Here is a 20,971-nt window from a genome sequence, read left to right on the forward strand (position 1 = left end):
TCTATCTTCGTTTTGAAATCATAAGAAACTGAGCTGAGGATGCAAAGAAGATTTGGGTGTATGGCATAAAAACTTAAGAAACTTCATGGGAGTTACAATGAGCAAACTATCAGGTGATTTCTGTTGTTAAGACAGGGGATTCCAGGTATCCTGATTTCAGAGACAGGTCAAGGTAAGTCAGTAAGTAAAGTGATGAAATTTCAGAAACCAGAGGTCAGTGATAATTTTGAGTTTTAAAGGATGCATGCATCTCGAGCTTTCTTTGTGCCTAATGACTAAGGTTTTTCCTGGTTCCACTGGTGAGAAAAATTACCACAACACTAGAGGAATGGTAAGGTCTACATAGGAGCCAAATCTCAGTGTATTATTCAATATCCACGTCCTACAGCTTCCTCTAAAAGTCAGAATGTGCTGTTACTCTTTCAAATATAAGTACATTGATACGTACATCTTTAAAAATAACAAAACACTCTGCAAAGTCATCTACTTTATTTTCCTATTTCCATAAGGTCCCAACACAAGCAAAGCAGACTGTCTCAACATTTTAATGTCGTCACAGTTCTGGAAGGATAGAGGATGATTAGAGTCATCAAAATGTGGGGTGCTAAAATGTATTGCAGGGAAGTGACTACTATCAGGAATCAATGCTTTGATCAGCTGGCTTTGTAGAGGAAAGAATGGAATGAATGACACATCCCAGGTGGAAAAATAAAAGGCAGTCATAGGAGTTCTGTAAGATATCAGCAGCACCCAAAGACTTGCTTGATTCAAAAGACAAGGAGTTATGATGAAATATCCACTAATGATTCGATTGGCATAATAATATCAGTTTGTATCAGATATTTACTATTGTTCTATTACTGGAAGCTTCTGATTGTACTCTGGATATGTGCACCTTGTGAACATATGCAATTTTTAGCTAATAAATTTCCCCTCTCTGCCCTGGGATTTTTATTGTGGTTTATTTGCTTCTTTTTTGTAATGTTTCAGACTATCTGAAAACGGTAAAGCGACTATATAAAAGCCACTGTAGGCTGGGCGCAGTGACTCACATCTGTAATCCCAGCACTTTGGAAGGCTGAGGTGGGCGGATCATGAGGTCAGGAGTTCAAGACCAGGTTTGCCAACATGTTGAAACCCCATCTCTACCAAAAATACAAAAATTAGCCAGACATGGTGGCGCACACCTGTAATTCCAGCTACTTGGGAGGCTGAGGCAGAAGATTTGCTTAAATCTGGGAGATGGAGGTTGCAGTGATCCGAGATCACACCAATGCACTCCAGCCTGGGTGACAGAGCAAGACTAAATCTCGGGGAAAAGAAAAAAAAAAAAAGCATTGTAAAGGACTATAAAAAATAAGTCCTTATTAAATATCACATTTACGTATATATTCCTTCTTTGAATTTATTTTTTCTCAAAATGTCTTTATCAATTTGAACTTTTTTCATTATAAAATTTCTTCTTGAGTCTGTCAAGGTTATTGCCACCAGTAGCCCTCTGAAGGGTTTGTCAAAAGAATTGAAAAATAAGAAAGATGTAAATGAAGATGTTTGCCAAATACAAAAGGAAGCCTCTGAAGCATCACTCATACTCTTACTTCTACTTCTAAGCCTTTAGATGTCTGACCTTCGAAAATTTTGCTTCTAGCAAAAATCCCTAGGTAATTCTCACTGTGAGAAACAGTTTACTTTTATGATTTTCCATCACTTTAACATCTGATATTTTCATTTAAATTAAGGTCTGTTATTATTTTTTAAATTAATACAAAATAAATTTTTAAACTTCTGAACAGTACCAACGTGAGGAAGTTTCATAATATTGAACCTATATAATTTTTAATAGTCTTAAACCTTTGTTTCTAGTATATTTCTTATCAATAACATGTTGAGTGACTACAATATAATAGCCATTGAGGATAAAATAGAACCTAGCAGGCACTTCTTATCTTCAGGAAGTTGAGAGTCTAGTGAGGGAGTCAAACCATTCATTCATTTAGTGAATGCCTGGTGTGGGTTGAGCACAATTCTAGTTAAGCAAAATTCTAGATACTGGGAATAAAAATGGAAGATGAGAAAAGCTACTTCCCAGCCCTGATAAAGAATCATTTTCATGGGAGGAACATATAATAGAAAAGCCAAGTGTGAAAAAAAAATGCAGTTTTTAAAATAGTGATGCATATTTTGAAATAAAGCAGATAACAAGGATAGCAGTGACTGAGGAGGGCCTTTTAACTGAGTGGCCAAAAAAAAGCCTCTCTAAGGAAATCAGCTTTGAACAGATTTTTGAATGATATCAAATATAAAGCCATACAAAGATCTCTGGGAGGGGTTTTTAGTGAAACTCCGTCTCTACTAAAAATACGAAAAATTAGCTGGGTGTGGCGGTGGGCGCCTGTAGTCCCAGCTACTCGGGAGGCTGAGGCAGGAGAATCACTTGAACACAGGAGGGAAGGCTGCAGTAGCCGAGATCCCGCCATTGCACTCCAGCCCGGGCAACAGAGCAACACTCCGCCTCAAAAACAAAAACAAAACAAAACAAGACCTCAAAAAAGAATTTTAAAGGCTCTGAAGTCCAAATACAGACTGCAAGTTTCTATAACAAGGAAAACTCTAACCAAGAACAAAGAGACATAACTAACTGGAGCTTGAAAAAAAATGACTGACTCCCTGTGCAACTGAAAAATAATTTGAGCTCTAAAGGATAAATTGGGCCGGGCGCAGTGGCTCACGCCTGCAATCCCAGCATTTTGGGAGGCCGAGGCAGGTGGATCACGAGGTCAGGAGATTGAGACCATCCTGGCTAACACGGTGAAACCCCGTCTCTACTAAAAATGCAAAAAATTAGTCGGGTGTGGTGGCGGGCGCCTGTAGTCCCAGCTACTCGGGAGGCTGAGGCAGGAGAATGGCGTAAACCTGGGAGGCGGAGCTTGCAGTGAGCAGAGATCGCGCCACTGCACTCCAGCCTGGGCGACAGAGCAAGACTCCTTCTCGGGAAAAAAAAAAAAAAAAAAAAAAAAAAAGAAAAAGAAAAAACAAAACAAAAAAAAGAATAAGTTGGACTTAGTTTTCACAGTCCCAGACCTCAAGAACCTCACTTTCCACAAGACAAACAAAATATAGACAGATACACATGCAACAAAAAACAAAAATCAACAAAAAATACAACAAAGCATAATTGTGATGACAATTATACATATAGGAAATAAGTGTTTATATGAAGGGAAGGATTATAAACAATAGGCAGTTAGTCACGATTTCGTAGGCATGTCAATAAAATCGTGGAGAATGAGCAATCCATGAACATCTTAAATGAAAATTCTTGAGCTGTGTTTTCAAGCATAAGTCGGAGTTTTCCAAACTAATTAAAGAAGATGCCTGGACTATATGAGGCACAAAGCTGACAAGGTGTGAAAAAAAAAAAAAAAAAAAAAAAAAAAAAAAAGCAAATGTTTTGATGTGTGTTGGCTGCTGCTTCCAGTAATGGTGATTTAAATATTTAGCGCAACACCTCTTGCTGAGGACAATTTAAAAGGTACCAAAAATAGAGGAAAAAAAAATTTAAATTTAAAAATGCTACATGTTAAAAATAAGTGAAGCATTATTGGGCCAAGAGACAGAAAACAATAAGAACTTAGAGGTTCATGCCCTAAAAGCTACTTTTGCTGTGAGAGCACTTGTCCAACCTGAAGAACCACCTGGGGCACACTGATCTGTGCCTTTGATAGATTCTTCAGAGGCAAACCTCAAAATTCAGAAGCAATCAAATTTGAGGACTTTGGCTTAACCCAAATTTAAGTGGAGACCCCAAGAGTAGAACCAGATGCAAAAGTAAAGAAATCCACACAGTCTAGCTTGATTTCTGTGTAATCGGAGGAAGTCAAGTGTTGAACTTATAATGTGATTGCAAAGTAGAGTCCCAGGTGCAAAAGAAAAAAAAAATATTTCAGGAGGGTGAAAGCATGACTGTAGGTCATAGTGATTTCTAACAACAACAACAAAATTGTTTCCTTATACGTCTTAGACCCAGCCAAGGGAAATAAGGTTCTTATGGAAAGAAGATGCTATTAGTAAAATCTAGTAGAGGCAATAGAATTAAGATATAAAAATGATCTGACACAGATTATAAAGCAGAATATACTTACTATACACAAAATAATAAATTTATGGTATGAAAATATTAACAGAAAACTGAAAACTAAAAATGATGTCAAAGTCAAATTTTTATAAAAGGACCAGATAGATATTCTAGAAGCTAAAGATATGATAGTTGATTTTAAAACTAAACCAAACAAAACACAAAGCGAATTATAAAAATAAATGTGGAAAGTTTGAAACAAAAAACACATACAAAAATAAAACGGAGAAGGCCAGCAAAGCAAAAAGTTCACTCAGAAAGTACAAGGATCTTTTAAAATTTAAAAATAAATAAATAAATAAATAAATAAATAAAGACAACACTGTACTAAAATGTCAAGAGATTTGAACACACCCTTCACAGGAAGGGTGATTCAACTGCCTCCTCAAATATAAAAATTGTTTATCTTAACTAGATAACTGGAAATATAAATGAAAACTTACTATTAGACACTACTATATATCCATCATATTGGTCAAGGTAAAAAGTCTAACAAGAATGTGGAAAAACTGACAATGTTCTTATTTTGCTGGTAGGAATACATACTGATACAAGAGTCTTAGGTAATTTGGAAATACTTAGAAAACATGAAGATGTTTATAACCTCTGGTCCACTCCTAAAAATATACCTTAAAATGGAATGTACTTTTACAACTAAGTATGCATAAGGATGATGACTATAGCAGCTTTGTTCATAACAGTCAAATAAATTGTGGCATATTTATACAATTGTATATTATACAGTGATTCACATTAACAAATTGGGAGAAGGGATTAGATTTGTTTCAGGAAGAGGTCTTCTATAGTGCTATGTTGTATGTCTCAAGAAGTCAGTTATATAAGCTTTCAATTTATTTTTGAAATATATATGTCATGTGAAGTATATATGAAATATATTTATATAAAATAAATATACAAATGCATATATATATATATATCAGATTACACCTCAGTGTTCAAGTTGCCATTTGTTTCCTCAGTTTTCTAACATTTTGTTAAACTGACCTGATCTAGAATTTTGATCACTTTTGTCTAGATTATCCTATTTTACCAAAGTCCTTTTCAAAACTTACTCCCTAAAACTTGGTAAAATAATCTGTTGTTATCTCACCAGAATTAAGCATAGTTGTACCCATTAACTAATTATATCAACCTCTACCCTATGAAATGCATGTCTCTTTTAATTCTTGTGGAGCTCTTGGTTGAATAAATTTTCTACAGCTTTTTTTTATGATGTTTAAAGCTATTGGCTTATGAACCCAATTAAAAATGAAAACAAGCCAAAAACTTTATATTCTGTTATAGAATATGCAGTGTAAAGAGTAATGTTCTGAAGTTCTAAAGCCTAGGGTTATGTTTTGAGTGTGCCTTTTGCTAGCCATGTAACCATAAACTAGTTATCTAAATGTCGTTAATCTCAGTTTTCTGACTCATGAAATGGTGCTAATAATACTATGCAGAGTTGTATGAATTTAATGAACCATAGAACGTAAAAGTTTCACATTTGATGCTAAAACTATAGCTAACATTATACATATACCTAATTATTTAAATAATGGTAATTCAGTTGTTCAAAATAAATTGTCATATTTATGGGACTGTTGGTTGACTATAAGCATACATTTACCAAGATATATTTCATTCTAGTTTACTCTAGAATAAATTCCATAATTCAATACAGACCACATTATGATTAATAATAGATATAGTAAATACTCTGATTTTTTCTTACATTTATTTTTAAGGCAAAATCCTTTACTGTTGAATACAGAGAAGCTTTAATAAGCCTGCCTTGTTCCAAATTTGTATGATGCTTTCTTATAAAATTAGATTATAGAATTGTGTGAAATAAATTCATACAGTTAATACATTTATCTTTAAAAGACCAGATGGTCATTTTAGCATTTTTTAAAAAGATTTAAAATTTAAACCTTAAAGCCAAGTTCTTTCAGCATTATTTACAGTCTGTCCCCATGCACCGTAAATATTGCTTTAACTTAAACTAAATAATATGTGCATTCACAATATATATAATTTAAATGAATTTTGTACCATAGTTTTTCATGGTTAGTTGCTGTTTCTTCTTCTTCACTTACTTTTTTTGAAAATAATAAAGGTAATTCTACAAAAACAAATATTTATTAAACTTTACTTTGGCTTATATTGGATCATATTGTATTTTATATCTGCTGATGCTGTCAGTTTGACTGTTTTTAAAATTTCTTTTCTCTTTAACACAATAATTATTAATATCTATTTCCTTTTTAATTTTATAAATGCCACTACATTTGTGACGTCAGCCACAAAGTCAATTTAAAAATCTAGAACATAAACTCCATGATGGCAAGGATTTGTCTTGTTCATGACACAAATAATTGGCACTAAATGGATCTTTGTTGATTGAATGAATGAATTATGTGTCTGCCAGTAGCAGAGCTGACAGAAACCGAGATGAAGCAGAAAACGTAATGACTGTCAAATGAGTGAACCCGAAGATGAAAAGACACTTTTAGCTTAGTTACTATGACATTCACTCTAAATAACACTCCAATTTTGCATGAGTTTTTGGAATGAAAACTGCTCTACTCCTAAATAATACATGTATTAATTGCGCTCCTCATGAGTCCTGACAGCAGTCAGTTTTGTGAGTTTCTGATTTGATTCCAAGGAGTTGAGTGTCTCTGTGATTTATGTAATAGGCAGCAGTGTCATGAGGAAAGGTTTGTAGGATAGAACTTCTTAAAGACAGGGACACAGATGGCTGCCTGTGAGTGTGTGGCGAGTGTTAATGAAAATGCACTGAACGGTGAAGAAAGGCCGGCAAACAGAAAGGTGCCCAGAGTTTGTTTTTTTTTTTAAAGATATACTAGATACTTTTTTTTTCCCCCTTCATGGAAACTTTTGCTGTGGCAATCCACAAACACTTAGGAAATTATGAACACGAGGTGGGCATTAAAGGATTAAAAACACCAACAAAAAAAGAACTGATTAAATTATAAGGGTTCATCATTGATGTCAGCTATGCTTCTCTGTGCTTAACTGCTAACCAATAAAATTACACAGGTGATTTTTTTCGAAACGACCTTCTCAGACCAGGCTGTTAAACCAATACAAAGGGCCTTATGCAATGCTTTATATCATCATCTAGATTTTCTACATTGATATCCTGAAAACCATCCGTTCATGAATGTTCATGCATTGAACCACCATATGCTTATTATAACCATACTCACTATATAATTAGTTTACTACTCTATTTTTATCCCACCAATTGTTCGATTTCTTCAGTGTTTTGTGTCTCTTGTTTCTCACAGAAGTCAATTCAATGCATATTAGGCAAAATAAAACAAAGAGCCATGGTTGTTCAGAAGGTGATTTGGTAAGTGTTTTTCTGAGAGCATACTATGTCACAGACAAGGTATTTCTATAACATCTTTCTAACATCTTCATGTAATACTGCACACTTAGTAAGCTTTCATTCCACAGTCCGTCTTTACACATTTTTCTAATTCAAGAGTCAACCGTTCATAGCCCAGGCAAAGTCCACTCATTTTATTTGAAAATTGCTTTGACCGCCCAGTCCAATTTTTCATTTAATCCACTGCTGTGGAAATCTAAAAGGACAGAAAAGGAATATTTTATAAAATGGCATTTTGTGCTCCTAACCTGTGGAGTCTGTATAAGCATTTGCTCAGAGATCTAAGAAGGAGTTACAAACTGACAAAGAACAAACAAATATATTACTTGCTCCTAGCCATTCAACATTATTTTATCTACAGGAACCACAAAAACAAAGTGAGAAAAGTTTTGTTTTGTTTTGTTTTGTTTAATTTTTTAATTGGACGGTGCTCTTTAAACTCATCTGGTGCCATGGACGTAAATTGAAAGTAATTCATATAACACGACAATTCAAGGTGCTGCCCTTCAGAAATTTCACTGGTGGGGAGTCTTAGTCTCTAAAGCAGGTGAGTTTTGGAATCAAAACTGTGAGCCTCGGCTTTGTTAACTGTTAAGGGCAGTCATCTCATATCTACATGGTATCTGGCTTCCCATGCCCAATCATCTAATGCATCTTATTTTTACGTCCATAACTCATAAAAAGCTACCCCTGTATTCCAGACACTCAGTCAAACCACCTTGAGAAACATATTTTTAAGTATACACATAGTTCAAAAAACTCTTAGTGTGCTAGGAACACAGCAATTCCCACAGCTCCTGCTGCCATATTGCAGTACCTCTGCTTCCCTATGTTTAGCTCCATAACCACATGGCTATTACCAATGAGTCAATATTTTTCCTTTCAAAGAATTCTCTTAACAGATACTTAGCCAAAAAGCCAGAGAGCTGTCCTTCTATTGATACATTGTTCTGCAACAGCTTTCAAAATTATTATTTTCAGTTGTTTTAGTACTTGTATCTATTAACGAAGATCTTTGTTGATCATGCCTGTTTCACTATATCAGGGTCAGAGTGTCAGAAGATAGAACGTGATCCAATCTTCCTTCCTACTGTACTTGCACTGTTCCTGAATATATGAGCTCGCTTTAGTTAGTGCCTCCTTGTGGAGTTCTGTAGTAGAAACTATAACGCCAACTATTTTTTTTTTTCCTCAAAGTAAGAACAACTGATGGAAGTGATTTATACTCAGTATAATCCAAAACAGTAGAATTTGGCACTCTAGCAAATTTTGTAAAGAAAATATTGCATGGACCCTATGTCAATTATTTGGTAGTTTGGACCAATTAACGTCTCTAAATGTTGGATACAATTTCTTCAGATTTCAAAAGAGCTCACAAAATAATGAGCTTCTCACAATTTCTGGTGGGCGCAAGGCAACACCTAAGTTTGAACTGCCTGGGTCCTCTTAAACATAGATTCTTTTTCAACAAAAAGTGGATCAAAATATAGTATTCATGGGATTTGAAACTGATGTATATGAGAATGGTTGACTTTTAGTATACACGAGTTCCACGGGGTGGTTGAATATCTTGATTATGCACTGATTTTGGTATACGTGGGGGTCCTAGAACCAATCTCTGTGCGTACCACAGGACAACTGTGCATCACTTACTGAAAGGAGGGAGTTCAGGTTGGCCACAGACCAAGAAAAATCCTGAATTCACTCTTTGGTAAGGACTTTGCACTTTGCAGCAATTATATTTCTTTCTAAAGTAAATACTATAAATAATTTTAAAATATTTTTGTGAAAAGTAAAACAGTTAATTTTCTCATCAGTAATAATGCACCATCATTTACAACAAACTAGCCTTCTCTTATGGTTTAAACTGTGCTGGCACCACAAAACCAATAGAGAAAAATCACTTTTTTCAGATCTTAATAAGCTTCTGTCAGTCTCGATGAGCCATCTGCTTTTCAAACCTGCCAAATCAGGCCCTTTTAAAAAGAATTAGTTAATTATTAATTCAATGTTATCTTTTTCTAAAACCACTTTAAGTTTTCACTGAAATCTGCCTTTTTGCCTTCACATGTGCTTTATACCGATGGATCCTTAAGTGGTTGATGTTAGCTCTGGCATCATCTAGAAAATAAAAATTCTAGAAAATAAAATATATTTGTTGCATACTTATTATATACATGTTATATTGTCCATTGGATTTCACTCGTCTTATGCTTATTCATTAAAAATATTTTGAGCAAATTTATATATATATATATATTTACATAAAATCTGCGTTAGAATTATGTGAACTAATTAAAATTGTATTTTGCTATTGGGAAAGCTTTTGAGATATACACTGGATTGTTGAAGTAGGGTTTATGAATTGAGTTGGGAATCATTAATTTACATTTCATTCTGCACATTATAAAAGCTGAAAAATTGGTAAATTCAGTTCATGGAGGTAGCTTACTTTATAATACCTAGGCCCCTTAACCTTTTTGTAATTTAAATTACAACTGGGGGTAAAATAATACCTATAATTAATTAATAAGATGCAAACTGAGTTTAATCAGGGAACTACCACACCTTTATCTTTAAAAATTCTTACAGTAATTTGCAAAGTAACTTATTATTATGTCATTTTTACTGATGGGGAGATTTGAAGTTCAAAAATTAGCTTCTAATACTTGCAAATACTTTATTATCTACATTTTTAATTACTTTCAAAATTATATGGGAAAAAATTTCAGATATGTAATCACATCTTAAATAATTACTTTTTTTTTCAGTTTTCTGGAGCAGAACAATGAAGGATTCAAAGATGAGACTGTTCCCCATTCTTAAGAATACAAGCACGGGGAGCTAACCAAAAGCCTACACAAGGGCAAATTAGCAAGGAAGGGAGGTTTTGCTATACACTGCATAACCAAGTGACTGCTGAGTCAGCTGTATAGATGAAAAAAGGCTTCAATGAGCAACTATTACTGTTGTTGAATTTTGTAATGTGAACAGTCTCATCTGCCTGTTTTTTCCTCAGAACTCTTATGTTTGGGTGCTGGTTTCCTAACACTAGAATAAGAATATTATGGTAAGAATAATTTAGTAAAAGCAAGTTTATTTATCATCTAGATATTGGGCTGACTGTATATATTCACTGGATGTATGAATTACCTGGAAATGCAAAGCATATTGAAGTCAACAGCATTTGTGTTTTTTTTTTTTTTTTGTTCAGTGTTGTATCTTTAGTACCAGGTTGTTATGGGAAATTTAAAAAATATTTATTGGATGAAAGGATTATTTTGTACTTAACTATAGTTTTCTGAATTTCTACCTACATGTCTGGCACCAGCAGACACTCTGGGGAGGTAAAGTATGAAATTCAGTCCTCAATATCCTATAAATTAGGTCTTCATAATTATTTTTAAAGACAAATTCTAAAATCTAATGTGAAAGAATGTTTATAACCTGTATAGTGCCCATAGACAGTGCTGTGGGAATTTACTTCAACAATCACAGTGATCCTTTTAAATGCAAGTGAGATCATGTTACTCCACAAAACCCTGGGATCCACAATTAATTCAGTGTCAGAAACAAAGTCCTTTGGTAATGCTGGCATGATCTGAATCCCTTATTAGCTCTTCAATCTCATTCACTATCCCCCCACCACACATTTTAACTCTCATCCACACCTACTGTCCTATTTTCAATTCCTTAAACATCGGAGATATTCTTGAACCTCAGGACAGTTGTACTGTTGGATTTCTTTTTCTAGAACACTGTTTCCCTAGACATCCACATGGCTATTTCACCTTTTTCAAGTATTTGCACAACTAAGTTCTCAAAGAGACATAACTGTTATCACTCAATATTAAATTACTTATCGCCTCCCACAGAAATCTTGTTCTTTCTTTTTCTGATCTCTGTCTCCTTGCAATAAGCATGACTTCTAATGCATTGTAAGATTTATTCATTACTTATTCTGTATCTTCCGCTAGCATGTAAGCTCTATAAATTTAGGGATCTTTCTTTTTTGTTTTTTGTTTTTTTTTTTAGGTCTTCTAAGCATCTAGACCAGAGTCTAACTTTTAGATGGTACTTAGTAAACTTAAAATTATTTTTAATTTTGTCATTATATGGGATAAAATTGTGTTAAATGGCAAAAAATGTTTGAAAGTACATTATATCTCATTTGTAAAAATGCACATCAGTATATTCAAAATATTCAGAATATTTAATTCAGCTGTAAGCACCTGCCTATCAGTTACCTTATCTTATATTTCTTTGGGATTATTTTGCTAAGTACATTACCATCTGCCAAGTAAGTGCTCACAAAATACATGTCACATTCACTGAATAAATATGAGCATTATTGTTTCTAACAACTTTCATAAAACAAGCATAATGTAAAATGTCAGATTTGATTGAGCCAGTCTTTCCTCGTACTCTCATCTAATGCAATGAGAGCATATCAAAGCACTTGGTAACAGACAGATGGTTTAAGTTCCTTAGATGTTAGCAGCATTGCTAATTATGCCTATTCAAATTTTTTTACACATTTTCAGATAATATTACAACTCAACGAGTTTCTCCTAAAGCATTGGAACCAACTTATACAACTTTGGGTAGAATTTTGTTAAGTGTATGAGAGATTTTCTGGGGCATGATTTTTTTTTTTTTTAATTTCTGTTCATTAAAAGCCACATACAGAATCTTCACATAGATATCTTCATGTAGAGAAGGTAAGGAATCTTCAATGCCTGAGATAACCCTGGAATTTCCTGGCAAATATCCTATATGGGTAAACTTGCAGTGAAAAGATAATGGCGGAGTGGAAAAATCATTTTCCAAAGCATAAATTTATTCGCCAGCAAATAACCAGTAAAAGGTGAAAATATTTTAAGATTAGGAATTTATTTCTTTGTTTTGTTTTTATATAGAAAGAAAAGCTGTTATAAATGTTTAAATATTAAATTTATCATATAATCCTTTCCTTTTATTTCAAAGAAATGTTTATTTAGTCAACTTCGTATATTTTTTAAAATAGAAGCATTTCTTTTTCATCCTGATAGATTTCTGTAAGAAAGGTCACTGGAACTTCACAGAACAACCTTCAATTTCATACTATAAAGCTGTGGACTTCTTGCTATATTTAGTTTATCTACTGGAAAAAAGATAAACAATATCAAGGACTTCCAAATCACAACTCTATCTTCTGTCTTTGTAGTTAATGAAATAATAAATTATAGGCTACAGTTACAAATTACTGCATCAAATACCAAAGACACCTATTAAAATGAGATTTAAACACTTTCCATATTTTTATACCTTCAAACAGAAAGCACAATATATTAAAGTGGAGGATATCCTAAAAATATTGTTATATTGTTTTTCTTCAAAAGTGATATTTCTTTGGGGAAAATTACTGTTTTTTGCTATATCTCTAAAATTTTGTTTCTTTGATTTAATTGACAAAGATCTTTCCTGTGGTAAAAGAATAAAGGAGGACGTATGGCTCATTTGATCTGATGATCATTATCAGATCAGGCTTTAAAGTGAAACAAAAAATTAACGTATTAAATTGTATGAGCCATGCAGCCTTCAATTATTGAGAAAAATTTTAGTGATAGAAAATTAATTTCTCCAATTATTTTCTAACTACTCTTCACTTTTTTACATATTTATTTTTCTAGGATTTGTTTTACTATATCATGATAGGTTGTACTCACATATTACCTTTCAACAGAAATATTTTGTCCCAAACATCACATGCAAAACAGAGCCCCTCATTGCCATTGTCTCTCCTTATCATGCTTTATTCTCTTTCAAGGCACTTGTAACCACATGGAATGTTATTTTGTCTATTTGTTAATGATCTACATTCCTTGCTTTCTCTATCCCATCCCCACTCATAAGCTCTTAGAGAACAGGGGCTTTGTTTTGTAACATATATCTAACATGTAGAATTTTCTGAGGCAGGTAAAAGATGGTCAAATGACTATTGAATAAAACAAGTGTTCAGATACCAAGTAAAAACATTAGATCAATATGAACTTGCTCATTTTTCTGATATTATAAAGAATCATTTTATAACAATATTGTAATATAGTCAATGACTATGATGGGAAAAACAATAGTCAATAAATTATTATTTATATTGAACTCTTTACCATTATGCAATATCCTTCTTTGTCTTTTTCATCTTCGTTGATTTAAAGTTTGGTTTGTCTGAAATTAGAATTACAACTCCTGCTGTTTTCTCTTTGCCATTTGCTTGGTAGATTTTTCTCCATCCCTTTACTTTGAGCCTATAGATGTCATTGCATGTGAAATTGGTCTCTTGCAGACTGCATACCATTGGGTCTTGCTTCTTTATCAAGCTTGCCACTCTGTGCCTTTTAATTGGGACATTTAACCCATTTACATTCAAAGTTAGTATTGATATGTATGGATTTGATCCTGTCATCATGTTAACTGCTTATTATATAAGCTTGTTTGTATGGTTGCAGTGGTAACAAATTCCCTTAACATTTGCTTGTCTGAGAAGAATCTTATGTCCCCTTTTCTTAAGAAGTTTAGTTTGGCTGGATATGAAATTCTTGGTTGGGATTTCTCTTCTTTAATAATGTTGAATCTCTTCCGTCTTGTAGAGTTTCTGCTGAGAGGTCCACTTTTAGTCTAATGGGCTTCCCTTTGTAGGTGATCTGTCCTTTCTCTCTAACTGCCCTTAACATGTTTCAATCACTTTGATCTTGAAGAATCTAATGATTATGTGTCTTGGGGATGACTTTATTGTGAAGTATTTTGCAGGGGTTCTTTGCTTTTCCTGAATTGAATGTTGGCCTCTCTAGCTAAGTTGGGGAAACTCTCATAGATGGTATCTTAAAATGTGTTTTTCAGGTTGTTTCTATTCTACCCATCTCTTTCAGAGATACCAACGAGTCATAGATTTTGTCTATTTACATAATCCCATATTTAACAGAAGTTTTCTTCATTTCTTTTAATATTGTTTTATTAATTCTTGTCTGATTGTCTTATTTCTGAAAGCTGTTCTTCAAGGTCTGAGGTTCTTTCCTCAGCTTGGTCCATTCTTATGTTAATACTTGCAATTTCATTATAAAATTTTTATAGTAAGTTTTTCACCTCTATCTGGTCAGTTACACTCTTCTCTGTACTGACTATTTTATCTGTTCACTCCTGCATCATTGTATTGTGATTCTTAGCTTCTTTAGATTAAGTTTCAATGTTCTCTTGAATCTCCATGATCTTTGTTCCTATCTATATTCTGAGTTCTATTCTTGTCATTTCAGATACCTCAGCTGGGTTAAGAACCTTGCTGGAGAACTACTGTGGTCATTTGGAGGAAATAACACATTATGGCTTTTTAAGTTGATAGAGTTCTGGTGCTGGTTTTTTCTCAACTTTGTGGGCTGATATTCCATCCATCTTTCAAGTTGCTGTCTTTGTTTTTAATTTTTTATTATTATTTATTTATTTATTTATTTTTCCTATATGATGACCTTGAGAGTTTGATTTCAGTATAAGGTGGGTTTAGTCAGCTGGCTTCATTTCAGGAAGATGTTAGGGAGCCAAGCTCAGGACTCCTGGACTACATACTCTATCTAACTCTGGGGGACTGATATTAAGTTCTTGCTTTGTTCTTTGGCTTCTTGAGGTTAGGGACCTGCTGCACCAGAAGGGCTGACGTGTTCCTGGACTGCTGGTCACAAGATTCCAAGGGATGGTGCCAGCACTTCATAGGGTGGTAGCAGTGGGATCCATCCTCATTCACATATGCCAGTAGCAAATGTAGCTGCAGTGTGGTGGGATGTACCCCTGTCAGCTGCAGCAGGATGTAGCGGCCCACCTTAAGGTAAAGGGTGCAAAGAGAGAGAGGAGGGGAAAAAATAACAATTGGGTAGTAGGCTTAGTACCTGGGTCATGAAATAATCTGTACAACACACCTTCATGACACTAATTTACCTATATGAAAAACCTACAAGTGTATCCCTGAACTTAAAATGTTTTTTTAAAAAAATAAAAACATAAAACATACTATTGCTAAAATATTATTTTTCATAATATTGTGAACAATTGAAGTAAAAACAAGTGAGAATGTAGGTGAATATATGACACTATGTAAAAATATTTTTCGAATTTAGGCCTCATGTACAAATATTTCCATATATAAATATAAATATTTATCATATATAAAACATAAATATATGGAAATATGTACATATAAATATATATCATATATAAAACTATTTTTTAAATTTGACATATACATGTAAAGATAACCATAACTACTAATTAACTGATATTAGGAAATTATATGTATAAAATATGTATAGATTCAAAATTTAGACTTTCTTAGAAAATTTAGTGACAGGAACAGATGTGTGTAGATGTATAAATGTAGGAATATAGATATAGGTACACAGTGTTAAGTACTTACATATGCAAGAAATATAACCCATTAAAAAACCAATTTAATTATGCTTTTAGTTCTCATTTAATGGGGTTAGTAAAAAATTTGATGTGGAGCCTCTCTCCATCCCCTAGAAATCTAGTGGTTATTGAAGTTCTAGAGCCATGCTTTCATGAGGAAATTTTTAAAAAACTGTTTAGAATACCATTTGTCTATATGCATCAAGTAGCTATTCCTCTTTGGAGTTTTACTACATTGTTAAGGCAGAGCAAAGTATCAATACAAAGCTCTCACAGCTCTTTTTCCTCTCTCCCAAACTGGCCCAATCTCTATTACTGGAGTAAAACACACTGTGATGATTAATACTGAGGGTCGACTTGGTCAGATTGAAGGATGCAAAGTATTGCTCCTGGGTGTGTCTGTGAGGATGTTGTCAAAGGAGATTAACATTTGAGTTGGTGTACTGGGAGAGGCAGACCCACCCTCAATCTGAGTGGGCACCATCTAATCAGCTGCCAGCGCAGCTAGAATAAAGCAAACAAAAGAAGGTGGGATAAACCGACTTGCTGAGTCTTCTGGCCTTCATCTTTTTCCATGTTAGATACTTCTTGCCCTCGAACATCAGACTCCAAGTTCCTCAGCTTTCGGACCTACACCAGTGGTTTGTCAAGGGCTCTCGGGCCTTCAACCACAGAGTGAAGGCTGCACTGTTGGCTTCCCTACTTTTGAGGTTTTGGTATTGGGACTGGCTTCCATGCTCCTCAGCTTGCAGACAGTCTATTGTGAGGCCTTACCTTGTGATGGTGTGAGTCAATACTTCTTAATAAACTACCCTTATATATATATATCTATCCAATTAGTTCTGTCCCTCTAGAGAACTCTGACCAATTACACACATCTTATCTGCTTTCAAACTGTTCTGCTTGTTCCAAGAAAATTGCCACTACTTGCCATGCCTTCTGCAATACAATGACTTTCCTCAGAGTCTTAGGTGTTGAGAAAATAGAATATTTTGTATGAAATTTTGCTTTTAGACATATGACCTTGCCTGAACCAACATCTTACAGAAATAACTACTTTCTTGAATGGAGTATGGTGGAATGAAAGTACAATGCAGAGAGACAATATATATATACATATATTTTAAAACACCATTCAATCATATGCAGACATAAAAATATTTGTAATATAAATATATTTGTAAAATTCGTTTGTTACTTCTTTAAACCTAGTAAAGGAAGCATATAACTCTAGTTAAAGCTTAGCTCTCATTAAAGGTTAGATTAGTGTTAAAAGATATTTAATCAAATTTGAAAATTTTGAAGATTTTAATTTTACAACAATATTTTACTGAACTGATGTATGAAATTTCAAGAGAATGGGTTTTCCTTCATGTAATAAGCACTATGTAAGCTTGCATGTGTTCTCAGACTATATTCTGACCTCTACATTACACAAAAATGTTCACAAACATATGTTGAATGCTTACAGAAACTTGAGTTAACTTCTTCCTTTGTCATGCATCAGCTGGCCAACTGAGTTGGTTACTAAAACCACCTAAATTATTGGTAAAATATATCAGTGTGCCACATTGGTAAAATATATTAGTCCTTATTCCTGAGACTAAGTAAATAAATGCATAAAGCAAATATAAAAATATAAAATAAATGTAGGCCCAGCGTGGTGGCTCAAGCCTGTAATCCCAGCACTTTGGGAGGTCGAGACGGGCAGATCACAAGGTCAGGAGATCAAGACCACCCTGGTGAACACAGTGAAACCCCATCTCAAATAAAAAATACAAAAAACTAGCCAGGCGCGATGGCGGGCACCTGTAGTCCCAGCTACTCGGGAGGCTGAGGCAGGAGAAAGGCATAAACCTGGGAGGCGGAGCTTGCAGTGAGCTGAGATCCGGCCACTGCACTCCAGCCTGGGTGACAGAGCGAGACTCCATCTAAATAAATAAATAAATAAATAAATAAATAAATAAATAAATGTAACACATTTGCTGATTAAACTAAATAAAATACCTTTAATTCATAAATAATATATGCAAATAAATTAGCTCAATGCCCTATATAAAATATGTATATACTAAATATTTGTGTAAATAAATAAACTTTTCTTTTATAAGTCTATTTTATATTTATTAATATCTATATGAATTAAAGTGTGGTTGTGTGTGTGCCTATATGTCACTACCTAATTTATGCATGTTTTATCTGTCTGGTTATTTTCCTCAGATCTATTTCCTGGCCGTGAGATTGTTCCTGTCTCAAAGAAGTTAAGAATAACTTGTGTTCTTGACAAGAGATTCTTATTTTGCCATAATTATATGATACAACAATACAGTTTAAACTGTTTCCAATTCATGTTAATTCAAACAAGGAATCCATTATCCATTTTCAAAGGCAGGATAAATGTGTTCGTTTTCCATGATTTATGTTGGATCAAGGCAGAGACTTTATCTACATAGTTTATTTTATTCTTTGTTGGACAATGATAACCATTTCCTGTTGGCAAAAGCACAACAGTTTGCTTCCTTTCTTAATGCAATTATCTTACATTCATTGGAGACAAGAGGCATAACTATTTGAAAGCTCCATTATTTTCTCTTGCTTTATGCTCAAAGCATATAATGTAATCCATACAATAGAAAAGAATTACGGCAGTGATGATTAAATATGCTTAACTGCAGATCACGGAATGAGTAAAAATGAGAAGAAATTACATATCTGTATAAACAATACAAATATTAAATGACTATATTCCTGTAAACATCTGATTAAACATCAAAAATTAAAATTACTATTACCATACCAAGAACTGCTATTTGGATCTGCACATCAAATCTTACATTTATTATTGCAGTAATTGGATACATGTAAAATAGATATGATTAGCAACCCTGCCACTCTTAAGTCATTATCCAAATAATGCTTTGATTGTACTTTTTAAGGACCTTGTACAGAAAGAGTTTTTACATCTGCCTACCAATATGGTATTTGTAACAGCAAATCTATACTCTGTTGTTTATTTAATCAGTGAAAAAATGTAATCAAAAAAACCTCACATATTCTATTTAGATATAGCAATTAGATGTATTCAGTAGTATTGTTGGATTTCATTTGGTTGTGTTATGATATTTAATACTTGAATGGGAATGCTTAATTATACTAAATAAATGCTGTATTTCTGATCCAGATGGTATTATAAGACATCATTTTTGCCTCTTCCACCTCTGTTGCACACTGCTGTGACAAAACCATAGCAATGGTAGACAAACTAATATTTTAATATTCAAAAATTATTATGCACAAAATTATTTCCTCAAAGAAACTATACATAACAGTGAATGGTGCTGAAGCTACTTTTCTTTGAGTTGTAGGTTCATATAAAGTAAAATATCACCTAAGATCCACTTTAACTGAATAATGGAAAGAAAAGTGCCCCATGTTAATTAAAGCAATGAAGTACATATATATATGCGCGCGCACACACACACACACACACACACAAACACGTATATATGTCACAGGTCTAATGACAATGTGGCTTAAATATATCAGCATGCCCCTCATAATCAAGTCCTGTATTAGACCTTAGAATTTTTGTTTTTTTTGAGACAGAGTCTTGCTCTGTTGTCTGGGCTGGAACACAGTGGCAAGATCTCAGTTCACTGCAACCTCCTCCTCCTGGGTTCAAGTGATTCTCCTGCCTCAGCCTCCTGAGTATCTGGGATTATAGGTGTCTACCACCACATCAGGCTAATTTTTATATTTTAGTAGTGATGGGGTTTCACCTTGTTGGCCAGGCTGGCCTCGAACTCCTGACCTCAAGTGATCCACCCACCTCGGCCTCCCAAAGTGCTGGGATTATAGACGTAAGCCATGGGGCCCGACCAAAACTTAGACTCTTTAATAATTGTATTTGCTGTATTCCAATGTTTCTGAACAACATTTTTTTGTGATAGATGGAGACAAACCCTTCTCACCAAAGTTGTTCAAGTTGAAATTACAAAACTCATATACTTCTTCAATACAAAGCTCTTAATTTTGCACTGGGGTTTACTCTGGACATATTTCTCATTCTAGCTGTCAAGAGAAGGGGGAGGAAAGCTCATGGAGGTGTGGTTATAGGAAGTTTTTATGAACATAGTGTCAATTTTGCATCTATAATCTATTGACTAGAATCAAGTGACAAATAACAAGAAAGGCAGAGAAATGTAATCTAGCTGTATAAAGCAAAGGATGTGAATTTCAGGGAGCAGCAGCTAGCAGTTTCTATGACTTGCTAAAATACATTACCACTAACAAGGATTGCTCACAAAATCAGTCATCAACACGTGAATTGAATCCAGATGAAACGAACATGATGAAGTGCCCTGAAAAATGACTGTACATAAGTAAATAGGCATCTCATATTCTACCTTGAAAATCAGATATTCTATACAAAAATATGCAATTGAAAGGTTTTTAGTATCTTATGGGAAGAAAATAATGTGTTGTATAACAACCTAAAAAGCCTAACCAATTTTATAAAATTTGACTGGAACATAATAATATTCTTTATATAAATAATAAATTATAATGTCAGAAAGTAATCTTTACATTATTGCACCTGATTATCAGGCAATGAATACAGCTTTCAAAATATCTACCAAATAATGTGTTATCTGAACAATTGTGATTTGAATAAAAATTGATACTATTTTTGCTCAGTGTTTTGCTAATATTTTCTACACAATGAATGCAATCGCTATATTTTCAGATGTAAATTTTGTTCTATATACAACTGATTATTCACATAGAGAAGGAACTCAATTCTACAAATTAAAAAAAGTTTTATAATCACAAATTAGAATATTACACTTTACTCTGGAATATGGTTACTTAATAGCACATTTTTTTTAGAATGTTTCCTTTGTACTGCAAGAGCTACCCTGAGAGTGTTGCTCTGTCACTTAGAATGACCTGAGAAACAATCATTAACAAATAACCAGTGAAATCAA

The 20,971-nt window shown here is 33.8% G+C and overlaps 1 long non-coding RNA gene across 1 annotated transcript in view; it reads left to right on the plus strand.

Annotated features, from left to right (window-relative positions):
- LOC126955669 (uncharacterized) overlaps positions 1-19,118 on the plus strand; it is a 36,148-nt gene extending 17,030 nt beyond the window's left edge. The window contains exon 3 of the long non-coding RNA XR_007726038.1: positions 18,204-19,118. This is a non-coding gene — a long non-coding RNA (uncharacterized LOC126955669). The remainder of the gene's footprint in view (positions 1-18,203) is intronic.
- Positions 19,119-20,971: the final 1,853 nt, after the last annotated feature.

This window comes from Macaca thibetana, chromosome 5 (assembly GCF_024542745.1).
Source record: "Macaca thibetana thibetana isolate TM-01 chromosome 5, ASM2454274v1, whole genome shotgun sequence".
NCBI lineage: Eukaryota > Metazoa > Chordata > Mammalia > Primates > Cercopithecidae > Macaca > Macaca thibetana.